At 34.4% G+C, this 13831-nt stretch overlaps 1 protein-coding gene across 1 annotated transcript in view; it reads left to right on the top strand.

Annotated features, from left to right (window-relative positions):
- The first annotated feature begins 679 nt into the window (after positions 1–679).
- Positions 680–13831, top strand: part of LOC106872447 (uncharacterized) — a 33995-nt gene continuing 20843 nt past the window's right edge. Inside the window, exon 1 of the mRNA XM_089343940.1 lies at positions 680–817. The gene's annotated coding sequence lies outside the window, so the exon portion shown is untranslated. The remainder of the gene's footprint in view (positions 818–13831) is intronic.

The following is a 13831-nucleotide window of genomic DNA, read 5'->3' as shown; positions in this document are numbered from 1 at the left end:
ATATATATATATATATGTAAGGCAACTATAGTAGTAGTTGAATAATATTCTTAAGGCCACAATTTACTCACACGCAGCATCTTTCAGAACTTGTCGATAATTCAGTTTTTAACCAAATTGAAAACTGCTAACATTTTTGAAGAGGGCTGGTCCCTAGCTACATTTCGGAATAGAAAATTGAGAGTTGATCTTATAGAAAAACGCTTACCTCAAAATTTTTTAGCAACGTTATAGAAGAGTAAGTAACGCCACCAATCAAGTTTAGATCTAAATAACTTTTTTTTATTTTAAAAGCAAAATATATTCATTTGAGCTTCAATGACAAAAGAAAGCATGAAACATTTTATAGTTTTGTTGCCATGCAAAAAAAATTTGTATAAAAAAAGTTATGAAGTAAAATATCATGAAAAAGTTATAAGTAAGGCAAAAAATTGGATTTAAATATATTTAACTTTATTATTTTAAAAACAAACTATATTAATGATAGATCTCAATTTAGGGAATTTCGCGGTATCAATCTCATGCAATGAAGTTTTCAAAGAAAAAGATATGAGAGTTTGCTTCTCAAATTTGAGGGTGATAATATAGTTCTATACATTTTTATGGATATAGTTCTATAGGGGGACTTTTATATATGTCACCGGCGTCATTGAGGTAAGGAAAAGATTATCAACGACACCACTAATTGACATATTATTAATTAGCATAATAGCATAGCCTGGAAAAAAACATGGATTACATGGAAAAACGCGAGCAAGAGAAATAATATTCTTAAGATTATAAACCTGGAAAAGTACAGGACAAGTTATCACATCTGGTAAAGTACAGAACAAGAAGTTTTTTACTTAAAATATTGCAGCTAAAATTAAAATTTGAATATTGAAAATGATTTGATTTTAATTTACAAAGTAGCATTATAATTTAAAAAAAGGTACCATCATTTTGTTAAAATATTGACACACTAAAATACTTAGAAAATGAGAGCCAGGAGTGCCAAAATAGCTAAAGTTTTATGCAAAGTAGAATAGTATATATGGTAGGCAAATTTATTATGTAAAAAATAGGCATTGGGTCAAGACTATAAATGTGAAGACTTGGCAATAACTCGAGCAAATTTTACTGTGAATTTATTGTTATAGGTAGATTTTACTGTAATATGTAACGTATTTTTGTATTATTCTATCTATTGTATTATCTTATTATGTACTACTATTATTTTTGATAACTTATTTTTAAATTTCTGATGATTAATTAATAGATTTAGATAAGGAAATAATTTTATTCTCAAACGCAGGATAATGCTAATAATATAGCATGAACGGGATAAAATATTCATAGGAAAAAAATCTGTCTGCGGTCAGCCATGTGACTCAAACTCACATCCCTGTGATTACGTGTCTAGTGCTGTGTGGTAAGTAGCTTGCTTATCAACCACATGGTTCCAGGTTCAGTCCCACTGCGTGGCACCTTGGGCAAGTGTCTTCTACTATACCCTCGGGCCCACCAAAGCCTTGTGAGTGGATTTGGTAGACGGAAATTGAAAGAAGCCCGTCGTATATATGTATATATATATATATATATATATATATATATATATATATATATATATATATATATATATATGTATGTGCGTTTGTGTGTCTGTGTTTGTCCACTCCCACCATCGCTTGACAACCGATGCTGGTGAGTTTACGTCCCCGTAACTTAGCGGTTCGGCAAAAAGAGACCGATAGAATAAGTACTAGGCTTACAAACAATAAGTCCTGGGGTCGATTTTCTCGACTAAAGGCGGTGCTCCAGCATGGCTGCAGTCAAATGACTGAAACAAGTAAGTAAGTAAGTAAGTAAATATGTGTGCGTCTGTGCATATACGCACGCACATATATGAATTTATATGTATGTATGTATTTATATACATATATATACATACATACATATATATATATATATACATATATCTATATAAATGAATATATGCGCGTGCGTATATACATGTGTGTGCGCGTGCGTGTGTGCGCGCGTGCGTGTGTATGCGTGTGCATGTGTATGCGTGTGCGTGTGTATGCGTGTGCGTTTGTGTGTGCACGCGTGCATGTGCATGTATAAGGACGGGATGCGGAATTTTTTTCCCACTGGAGTTCCGGACAACTGTAATGAACTCTTTTGCATACAGCCAATCAGAGCTCACCTTGACCTTGTTGTCAAGTTAACAAAGGTTCGCATTCAAAATGGCAACCTCCGATTGCCATGAGAATCTTGTATTGTGCTCTGGCATGGTCACAGATGAGATAGCGTCAGCCATGAATTTTCTCGGTTGGGGTTACCTGACACATAGTAACAGGAGCAGATATACGCGTAAATACATTATGTCTAGATTTAAAAAAAAAATAACATAAAAAACAGGTCACTTTTGGTATACATCAGGATTGATCTCGTCTTTAAACAACACAAACTTGTATTACTTCACAATGTACACACAAAATATTCTTAACACACACACACACACAGACATGGACATGGAAGTGTGTGAGAAAAAAGGACTTACTTTGACTGAGGTTAGGAGCCGCCCCGAAGCTTCAGGTGGTTGTATTATGGATTGATGTCGGGACTGTTCAGTTCTGTAACAAATTGTCTCTGCTTGCCCTACTGTCTTCTGCTGCCAATGCCTTCCTCTGTTAACCACTTGTTGCAGAGTCTACAGATATCAGGATAATTCAGAAATGCCAGTACTGCCCACTGCTCTCAGTCCTAAGTCCTCTTATCAGCATTACTTGCAGACTGAAGTTTTTCCATAAATGATCAAAACTCACAGACTGTCTACTGCTGTCAGTACCATCCAACCAGATCAACCTTGTTTACTAGTATGCCAGTATTTCTCTTCTGAAGTGAAAATATATCAAGCTTTTAATACATTTTCTTTAACTGCTAAGAAGGAAAAAAATCTGAATAAAGACATGAGCCACACTAAACATACAGAAAATACGCCTGAGTAGTTATTGAAGTTGTCTCGATATTAGTAAAGCTGTTGTGGTGGTGTTTGTAGTGGTCATGTTTCGGTATTAATACCTGGTAATGGGATGTTGAGACATTCTGTAGATAAAGCGATTTTAAAACTAAACATTGAACGTCGGAGTATTGAAAACTATCTTTATAGAAAAAAGCATTCAAGTTTATCAACGTTAATGAAGCAACAAGATCAGGTTCGTATTTCTGACTCGGTAGGCAATCAATTTTAACCGTTGATAATTGGCAATGTCAAATGATTTATTTCTTCATTTTATGACAAACACACGACTCCTATCGCTCTTCATTTACCTTAATTACTGATATTCAATCACCGACACAAAAAGTTTTCACCAACTTCTCACATGTTTTTACATACCCCATCCAAATAATCGGTGCTTCTAACTTATATACGAAGATAACGTTATATATATATATATATATATATATATATATATATATATATATATATGCGCAGGAGTGGCTTACCAACCACATGGTTCCGGGTTCAGTATCTCTGCATGGCACCTTGGGCAAGTGTTATCTACTATACCCTCGGGCCAGCCAAAGCCTTGTGAGTGGATTTGGTAGGCGGAAACTGAAAGAAGCCCGTCGTATATGTATATGTATATATGTGTGTGTGTGTTTGTACCCCTAACATCGATTGACAACCGATGTTGGAGTGGTTACGTCCCCGTAACTTAGCGATTCGGCAAAAGAGACCAATAGAATAAGTACTAGGCTTACACAGAATAAGTCCTGGAGTTGATTTGTTCGACTAAAGGCGGTGCTCCAGCATGATCGCAGTCAAATGACTGAAACAAGTAAAATTATATATATATATATATATATATATATTGTTTTTGGATTTGGTTTGCAAGATTTTTTATGTGATTTCGTGTGTTGAAGCATATTCTGTTGTGTCTGGGGAGAGTCATTTTCTTATTGTGCCTTAAAATTTAACACACTCACCGGTAAAATTTCCACTTATTTCTTATTTTTATTTTCCTAAAATTTTCGTTGCGTCTTACAACCTTTTCAAGAGTCTTGACTCTGTCCGTTATTCACACTGCGTTCTGTTTTTGCGCATGTGTGTGTGTATGTATGCATGCATATATGTGTGTATGTATGTCTGTGTGTGTGTGCATATGCATATATGTATGTATGTGTGTGTATGTATGTATGTATGTATGTGTGTGTGTTTGCATGTATGTATGCATGTATTCTGCATATTCCTGTTTGTGTGATTTTTATGTATGTGTGTGCATGTGTGTATATGTATATATATTTGGGTGGGGGAGTGGTTGGATCGTGAAAAGTATATTTTGTTTTAGTTGAGCTAATTTTTTTTTCATGTCACCTATCACTTAACGCATGCGCATAAGTGCAATCCCGTGAAATATTCACGCTTATTTACGTGGCAGATATATGCAATTTAACTAAAGGTTGTATCATATGTGAAGGCGCATGGCTTACTGGTTAAGGCATTCGGATCACAATCGTAAGATCATGTGTTTAATTCTCGGCGGTGTGTTGTGTGCTTAAGCAAGGCACTTTATTTCACGTTGCTCCGGTCCACTCAGCTGGCAAAAATGAGTAGTACCTGTATTTCAAAGAGCCAACCTTGTCACATTCTGCGTCACGCTGAATCTCCCTGAGGACTCAGTCACTTGCACGTTAATTTCACGAGCAAGCTGTTCCGTTGATAGTATCAGCTAGGACCCTCATCATCGTAACCGATGGAGTGCTCTCTGTCGGAAGAGAACCAAATCATTAAAGACGAACCAAATGCTGCTAAGCATCTTGCCCGGCGTGCTAACGATTCTGCCAGCTCAATAATAATAATAATAATAATAATAATAATAATAATAATAATAATAATAATAATAATAAGATGCAAATAGGCCAGACATCATACTGAAAGACTTCAGACAAAAATCATGCCTCCTCATTGATATGACTGTCCCAATCGATACAAACGTATCTGTCAAGACCTACCAAAAGCTGAGCAAATATAAAGATCTTGAAATAGAAATTAGCAAAATGTGGAACCTGAAGACTAAAACAATACCTATTGTCATAGGTGCCCTGGGAATGACAGCTAAACGGGCTGATTACTACCTAGCTCAGATACCAGGAAACCTCAAAATGGCGGAAGTTCAAAAGATAGTGCTCATGGGAACTGCCCATATCCTACGTAAAATACTGTCTATGTGATCTCAAATTTTAAAACACACATAATTTTCTTATGGTTTCTTAAACATTCCCTAGAACAACATTATGTACAAATCCAAATATATGGTACCCTAGGCATAACACCTACATGAACTTCTAACTTGTTGTCTCTTGAGGTCTCTGGGTGAGACCTGGATCCAACTTGTACAAATGCAAAGCAAAAGTCAAACATAAAACAATAATAATAATAATAACTAGCTGGACCCGTGAAAAAATCACGAAAAAAAAAAAGAAATGTAAGCATTTATAAATTGTGTGCAGGTGCCATGAGAAATGTTTCGATATTGTGACAGTTACAGAATATAGAAAGAAGTGTAAAACCGGTGACCGGTAATGAAGTCACAGGAATAAAAAAAGCCACGGTAATAAACTCACAATTTTGGCTAGGAAAAAAAATGTCACAAGAAAAAGTCACAATTAATTTATGGGATCTTAAAAATTAAGGAGTTAAGCACCTGCCAATATATACAAACGGCACAATTACAAAAATTGTAAAAAAAAGAAAAAAACTAACACAATACCCACAAAACATAAACAAAACAGAAAAAAACTGTTTCCAGGACATTAACGAAGCTAACTGATGCAAAAAAGAGAAGTCATCGTACCTAACGACTATGAAGAAAAAGAAGAAACAACAAAAACTGTAAAACAAATGAAATCCCAACTAAAACTGGAACAGCACCGGATTATGATAATACGATGGTAAGAAAAGTCCCTTTCGGGCAAATACTGAGTTAAACTATACGCAAAAGAAATAGAAAAAGCAAAATCCTGACAATGGCTGAGAAGCTCAAGACCCAAAGCAGAGACTGAAGGGCTTTTAATGGCAACACAATACCAAAACATCCCCACTAGAATTACCCAAAACATGTAATTACCCAAAACAACAGAATATGTGGAGATGAACAAGAAACAATAAACCATATAGTCTCTGGCTGCCCAGTCCTGGCTAAGAAGGAATATATTCACAGACACGACAGATTTGGGACCTATATATACTGGAAGCTGTGCCAACACTATGGAATAACAACAGAAAATAGATGGTATAGTCACACGCCAGAAAAGGTCACAGAAAACGAGGAAGCAACCAAAATATGGACTATGCCAATGCACACAGATAGAAATATTAAGACCAATAGGCCGGATATAATTGTCAGAGATCATCAAGAAAGAAAATGATTTCTAATCGATGTATCAATACCAACAGATGACAGCGTTTCTCTAAAAGAAATGGAGAAACTTTCAAAATACAAAGACCTGGAAATAGAGGTAACTCAAATGTGAAGTTTAAAAACAGAAACAATTCCTAGATACGATAAAAAAAATATTCGGACAAATACATAACAAAAACATCAGGACTAGCAAGTACATATAACATACAGAAAATACTAGGCACTACTTGGCACTGCACACATCCTACTGCGCTCGGTAGTGCAGTGAAAGTACGTGATCAAAATTAGACTACTGAATAATAATAATAATAATAGTAATAATAGTAATAATAATAATAATAATAATAATGATAATAATGATAATAATAAATGGTACAAGCACCATCCTGAGGTAGTAACTGAGGGAGAAAATGTAATGATTCTTTGGGACTTTCCAGTATGTACAGACCGGACCATCAAAGCTAATAAACCAGATATTGTGTGTGTGTGTGTGTGTGTGTGTGTGTGTGTGTGTGTGTGTGTGTGTGTGTGTGTGTGTGTGTGTGTGTGCGCGCGCGCGTTTGTACTTGTATGCGCGCGCGTGCGTTGTGCGTGTGTGTAGATATCTGAGGTTTTGTCTCTGTGTTGTGGCGGAAAGCTGTCAGCAAATCATAGAGATCAGAACAATGATACTAATTGCACAAAGGAAAATGAAAAAAATATCCTCCGTTTCGCCGAAACATTCTTTAGGTTGGTCGCACTAGCTTCGTCAGTGGCGTGTTAAAGGGTGGAACTCTTTTGATTTCGTGACCGACGTTTCACTTTGATCTCTCCAGTTTTCATTCTTGTGTTACAGAGCAAACATGGCCGCTCTTCTGGAAGTGTGCACCAAAGTAAAATAGGGATCAGTGAAACTGCTTCTTTAACCTGAATGTGTGTCAGAGGCTGAAATTTTTCGCAGGCTTTCAATACAATACAGGAACAGCGCTCTACAGCGCAGAAGTATTTACGAGAAGAACGAGAAGTTTTAAATGGCCGGACAAGCGTGAAACACGAAGAGTAATCAGGAGACGCCCATTAACCTTCACCAGTGACGTGGAGATTCAACAATCTGGAGAAATGCTTCTGGCAAACCAACGATTGCCCGTCGATGAGATGGCTTGTTCTCTGCAAATTATTATGGTTCTGCAAACGAAATCATCCGCGACAAGCTTCGGTTCGGCGGAGTTAGTACGAGAAGGGCGCCAAGAGAGCTTACCGATGTGAATAAGCGCAATCTTGTGGAGATTTGTCAATTCTAACTCGAACGCTACTGCGATGAAGCCAAAATTGTTTTGAGGGAGAGTAGACACGAATGATGAAATCGGGGCCCATAACTTTGAGCCAGAATCCAAAAAGTAGGGTATGAAGTGGAAACGCCACGAATCGCCAACGGAAAAGAAATTCAAGATTCAACCTTCCGCAGAAAAATGTGATACTAAGCGTTTTGGGGGGGATGAAAAAAGGTCTATATTGCAACATTGTCCTTTAAAAGGGGGTCTACTGTGAAAGGTTGGTTAACAAAGGGAAACCAGCAATTTGTACCAAACGCCGATGTCTATTGTTACATCAAATGTTATTATTGTAAGACAATGCACGCCCATATTCAGCCACCCACATCCTTGTTGAAACAACTGAAAATTGGATTTCGAGTTGTTGGAACATCCTCCATTTAATCCAGATCTCGCCTCTTCCGACTATCCTCTCTTTGGACCAATCAAATGTTCCTTACGACAGTAGTTCCCAAAGTGGGTGCTACTGCCGCACTGGGAGTGCTACATGATACAGAGGTGAGGCGTTGAAGAAAAGTGGGGCGATAACGGGGTGGCTAAAATGTGATTATGGATGTAAGAACAAAATAATGGGCTAATTAGGTTAAGTTTTATTTGTGAAATACCGTTGTTTTGAAGTTTGCTGTAGAAAGTGGTCTATGCTTGTGCTGGTGAGTAAGAGAGGCGCAAGGAACGTGGCCGAGGTCTCAAGGGGACGGCAGCCCCGAAAAGTTTGGGGAATTAGTGCTTTACGAGGTCGTCGGTTTGCTATGGACGAATAAACGCTGCAAGCGGTGCATAAATAACTGCATGACCAGCCGAAAACCTTCCTCTCCGATGGAATAAGAAAGCTTGTTGACTGCTAGAAGAAATGCATCGAAAAGCAAGGAGGAACCTATGAAAAAAATGAAATAATTCTTCAATCTCTGCTTTTGTTTTAATAAATCACACATACAAGTTTGCGTACAATTTGAGACTTTGTATGAAGCATATTTCCATGTGAAAATGTTTTCAAGATTATCTCCCTTTCATCATCAGGGCCAGTAGAGTTATCTCCTATGATTATTGATGTAACCCAACGTAATAAAATTAACCAACAATTTCATTTTGTTGGAAATATAAGGGAATGTAATTCATTTTATTTTCTAGTAAATTTATACTTTCATTGACAGACACAGTTTCCGCCTTATTTCCTTTAGCACCAGCGGTCTAATCTTGTTATGAATTATACGTTTTTTACCTCAAATATGCCTAACCATATATATGTTCTAGATATATACAACCACACTGATTTATATCATTGGAATCACTAGTCATTTCCACGACAGAAAATTAATATTATATCCATTCTCTAAATAGGATTCACCGGAGATACATATACTAAAAGGCACCTAAATGTTAATTATACATCTATTTATGGATTTTAAGAATTTATTTATATTTTCGGTACAGATTATATTTCAGATTATATAAGCCGTAATCGTTTATTATATATTGTGAAATTTAATTTAATTTTAATTTTGAAAAATCAAATTAAATTGAATTTTTCCTTGTAAATTTGGATTTTTATCCCTAATATTATCATATATATATATATATAAATATATATATATATATATATATATATATATATATATATATATATATATATATATATATATATATATATATATATATATATATATATATGCATATATACATATATACATGCATGTATGTACATACCTACATATATATGTATATATACATGCATATATGGGTACAGGACATCAAAAAAAAATCCTAGACAGAATGGGAAACGAGTACATAGAAAACAAAAACATAGAAAACGAACGTTTTTTTTTTTCGAACAATGAAAAAAACAAACAGAGAAGCGAGATACGCAACATTAAGAACATTCTCTTTATCAGTGATCCCTTGTTTTATCTACTCCGCCTTTCGAAAGTAAGGACAAGACGCGTGACTTCGTTAAAACAGTCCTTCCCGCAAAGCAAATTACATAAAATTTGGGATTTTTTGCGGAGGGTGAAAGTGTTAACAAAAACAGGACAGTAAGAACAAAACAGTAAAAACAAACGGTGAGGACTGTTAAGCCAAGACGAAGTGAATTGACTTTTGTATTCTTTTATATTATTTTACTTGTTTCACTCATCTGCTGGAGCACCGTGTTTTTGTAGAAGAAATCGACCCCTTGAACTTATTCTCTGTAAACCTGGTGCTTATTCTATTGGTTTCTTCTGTCGAACCGCTAAGTTACGGGTACGTAAACGCACCAACATCAGTTGTCAAGCGAAGTTGGGAAAGAAACACAGACACCAAAGACACGCACATGCAAATATATATGTATATATATATATATATATATATATATATATATATATATATATATATATATATATATATATATATATATATATTGTGTGTGTGTGTGTGTGTGTGTGTGTGTGCGTGCGTGCGTGTGTATGTATATATATATATATATATATATATATATATATATGAAGAAAAATAATAAATGGAGCAAAACACATATAATCAATAAGTTCCTTTAATTCCTACATATGTTTCAAAATATATGTGCACTCTACTCCAAAGAAGTAAGAGGGATATATATATATATATATATATATATATATATATATAATTCCGATATTATCCGCACAGCTCGAAATAAGGTGGATAAAACCAAAATAAGCAACAGGATATCAAGTAGTAATGCAGTACAACCGTTTCAAGCGGCTGCATTTAATTGAACAATGTATTCATTACATCAATATAAATGCAGTACTATCTTCAGCTGCACTAATAAATAAATGGAATGTCAACAGGTAGGACGCATTAATACAATTTTTCTTAAATATTTTAACAGAGTAAGATGGAAGAAATTCTTTTAGACTCAAACATAAAGCTAATAGTACGTCTTTATCTAGTTAGGTTTGGGAACTGAAGGAAAGCGGGACCGGGTTTAACCTACAATGGGATATAATGCGGAGAGCGCAGCCTTATATGGGTGTGAGCTGTACTCTATGTAAATTTATGAGATTTGTAAGTATAGGGACAAGAACAATCTGATTAATAATAGATTAGACCTAAGGGTACCATGCATAGAGTCACCCAAATATTTAAGTATTTTCAAAACTAACAATTACAGTTACCATACTTGAAATTTTGTTGATGGAAATTAATTTTGGGGTCGTATCCGTTGTAAACTTACCCTCCAGTAGTAAATATAAAAAATCATATTATGTTATATAATGAACTAGCTGTTTTTCCCGATTTCACTCGGGCAGTGTGGTGGATTTGGTTAAAAGCTATTTCCTATGTATATTTTGAATAATAAAAAGAACTAAAAATAAAGAACACAAAAATTCCAAAAACAAAAAAAAAGTAAGAACAACCCCAAAACAATACGATGCTAAGGATTTTGCGGGTCTATATTGTAAAACTAACTTCACGTGTGTACCCATAGCCCCATGTAGTCACGGAACCTTATTTGTGGTATAACCTCGCCTTAAAAGAAAAATATATGGTAGTGCGGTTGTTGTATTGGCCACACAAGAATGTTAATCGAAACTGTTCAAGATCAATCATAGGCTGGACGTTCATGTACACTGATTAGAATTGTGAATTTCAATTATTGAAAACGCGTTCCCGGATGGATACAATTGTGCAGAGTCCGTTTCTCTCAATACGGAAAAGCTTTTTTTTTTAATGCACAAAAAATTGAAATTATTTTTTTTTCTGTGCCCCTGATTAAAATTTTCGAAAAACAAACTCAGCCACATTACCTGGAAAAAAATAATCTTTATTGTGCTGGTTTTTCGTAAAATTTCGCGCATGGGAAAGGCAACAAAATCGCCCTCCCCACTTTGAATAGGATATTCCTATCTTAAAAAGTAATAATCGATTATCTCGGTAACCATGGGAGTTGGAGGGCAATAAAAATCTCCTGAACATGAGCGGACCATGCTGCCGCTCTGTGCTGAATTTCACGCGATTCCACTGCACCGTTCTCGAGTGAATCTGCCGACACTCAATCAATCAATCAAGCAGCAAGCAAGCAATCAAGAACACTGCAATTTATAGTATAGATTATATTGCACTACATATGTTATATGCTCTGTGTTGGGATATGCGGTGAGCTATATGTAATATTATCCCATGATAACCCTGCCTAGTTTGTCTGACTTCATCACATTTTGGTGATTACACTGTTTTCCTTTCTATGATGTTCTACCCCACTGATCATATTATATATACTTGTGGTGACTTTATGTAAGTTTCCTTTTGACTAAATCATATACCCCCTAGAAACTAGAAACATGTAATATAAAGCCACTTCAGTCTGAATACCTTTAACTGCCCTCACTACTTCCATACATATTACCCACTCTTTTCGGGTTACCTTTATCTTTTCCCTGCCTCTGACTTTAATCCCCTCTCTCTTTATATGCAGAATTATATATATTTCTTATCATTTTCTATAAATTCTTATTATTTTGTTTTCTTATTTTGATATCCTTACTTATCCCTTATAAATTGTTATTTTTCTTGTTCTTAAATTGATATTTTTCAGTTACTTAAGTCTACACGAGATTTTTGTACTATATCCATATAAGCATATAAATATTTGTATATGTATATATATATATATATATATATATATATATATATATATATATATATATATATATATATATATATATATATATGCACATATATATCTGTAAAAATATGTGACACTTATTCAGTAGCCATGATAAAACTCCAAGTTTCGGATGCCAGGGTGGGAGCCCACGCCAACATCTCTTCAGTTATCCGGCCAATTGAAAATTCCTGTGAAAAATGACCATTAAAAACAAAGGGAAATGACTGTGTAGTGACAAGGTCAAAACGCGTCTAAAACTGCGTATATTATATGTTAAATCATACTGTACGTGTACATATCGTAATGTATCATCTTAAATTGTCAAATATTTTTATACAACTTGGAAACTATGCATGTTTATAAATATTTTTAAATAAATATTTTAAATTCCTCTATTTGCATAATATCGAGGTCTCTTTCTTTATTTTGTTGTCCTTCCTGTCAAATATATATATATGCATAATATCGAGGTCTCTTTCTTTATTTTGTTGTCCTTCCTGTCAAATATATATATATATATATATATATATATATATATATATATATATATATATATATATATATATATATATATATATATATATATATATATATATATATATATATATATATATATATATGCACATATATATGTGTGTGTGTGTGCGTGCGTGTGCATGTGTGTATCTGTATGCATTTTTACACTTTTCTGATTCATGGCTTAAAATTAATAGATAGCATGTATATGTTTCCAGTTATTCCATAAGTAAAAGCCGGAAGCAGTCTTTAAGAAACCGCCTAATAATTAATTAAGTACATGATAATAAACTGATTCTATGTATTCTTCCTTTTTAATGTTTATAATTGATATATACACACCTTTTGCCTATTTTGGTTGTGATATATCATTTTCGGAATTCTTAAATTTTATTTTTATACAGCATAACAATATTGTTTATAAACATTACCCCATAGTGCCCCTAAATAAAATTTCCTCTGTATTAACATCTTAGGTTATTGGTGTCAGCCTCTTTAACTGGTAATTGAGATCATGATTTAAAGTTTACCCCTACCCTGCATCTTTTTACAGACAGTTACTTATATCCAACTGACGACTTCTAATGTCTTATTTCCTCCCTGGGGAAAAGGGATACATATGATAACATTTATAACCATACCTAGCCATGAACTGTCAACTCACTCTTGTCCTTTAGTCAAAATGGACATAGTCTTCTATTCTTAGATTTAGTAGTTGATAAAGAAATAAATGAATTAGAAATGAATTACAACCCTTACAAAACTATGACCCCACTATGCTCCATGCGATTCTTAGAGGTTGTAGTCTATTCTTAGCTACAATAGCGACAACATGAATTTCTTCCATCTTCTTACTCAGTTAAAATATTTAAGAAAAATTATATTAATGTATCCTACTTATTAAAATTTCATCTATTTATTTGTGCAACTGCATACTTTTATTTCCAACATATGTTTCGAAGATTACA

This window comes from Octopus bimaculoides, chromosome 28 (genome assembly GCF_046866305.1).
Source record: "Octopus bimaculoides isolate indiv1 chromosome 28, ASM4686630v1, whole genome shotgun sequence".
NCBI classification, from domain to species: Eukaryota; Metazoa; Mollusca; class Cephalopoda; order Octopoda; family Octopodidae; genus Octopus; species Octopus bimaculoides.
This window is presented reverse-complemented; position numbering and strand designations above follow the sequence as displayed.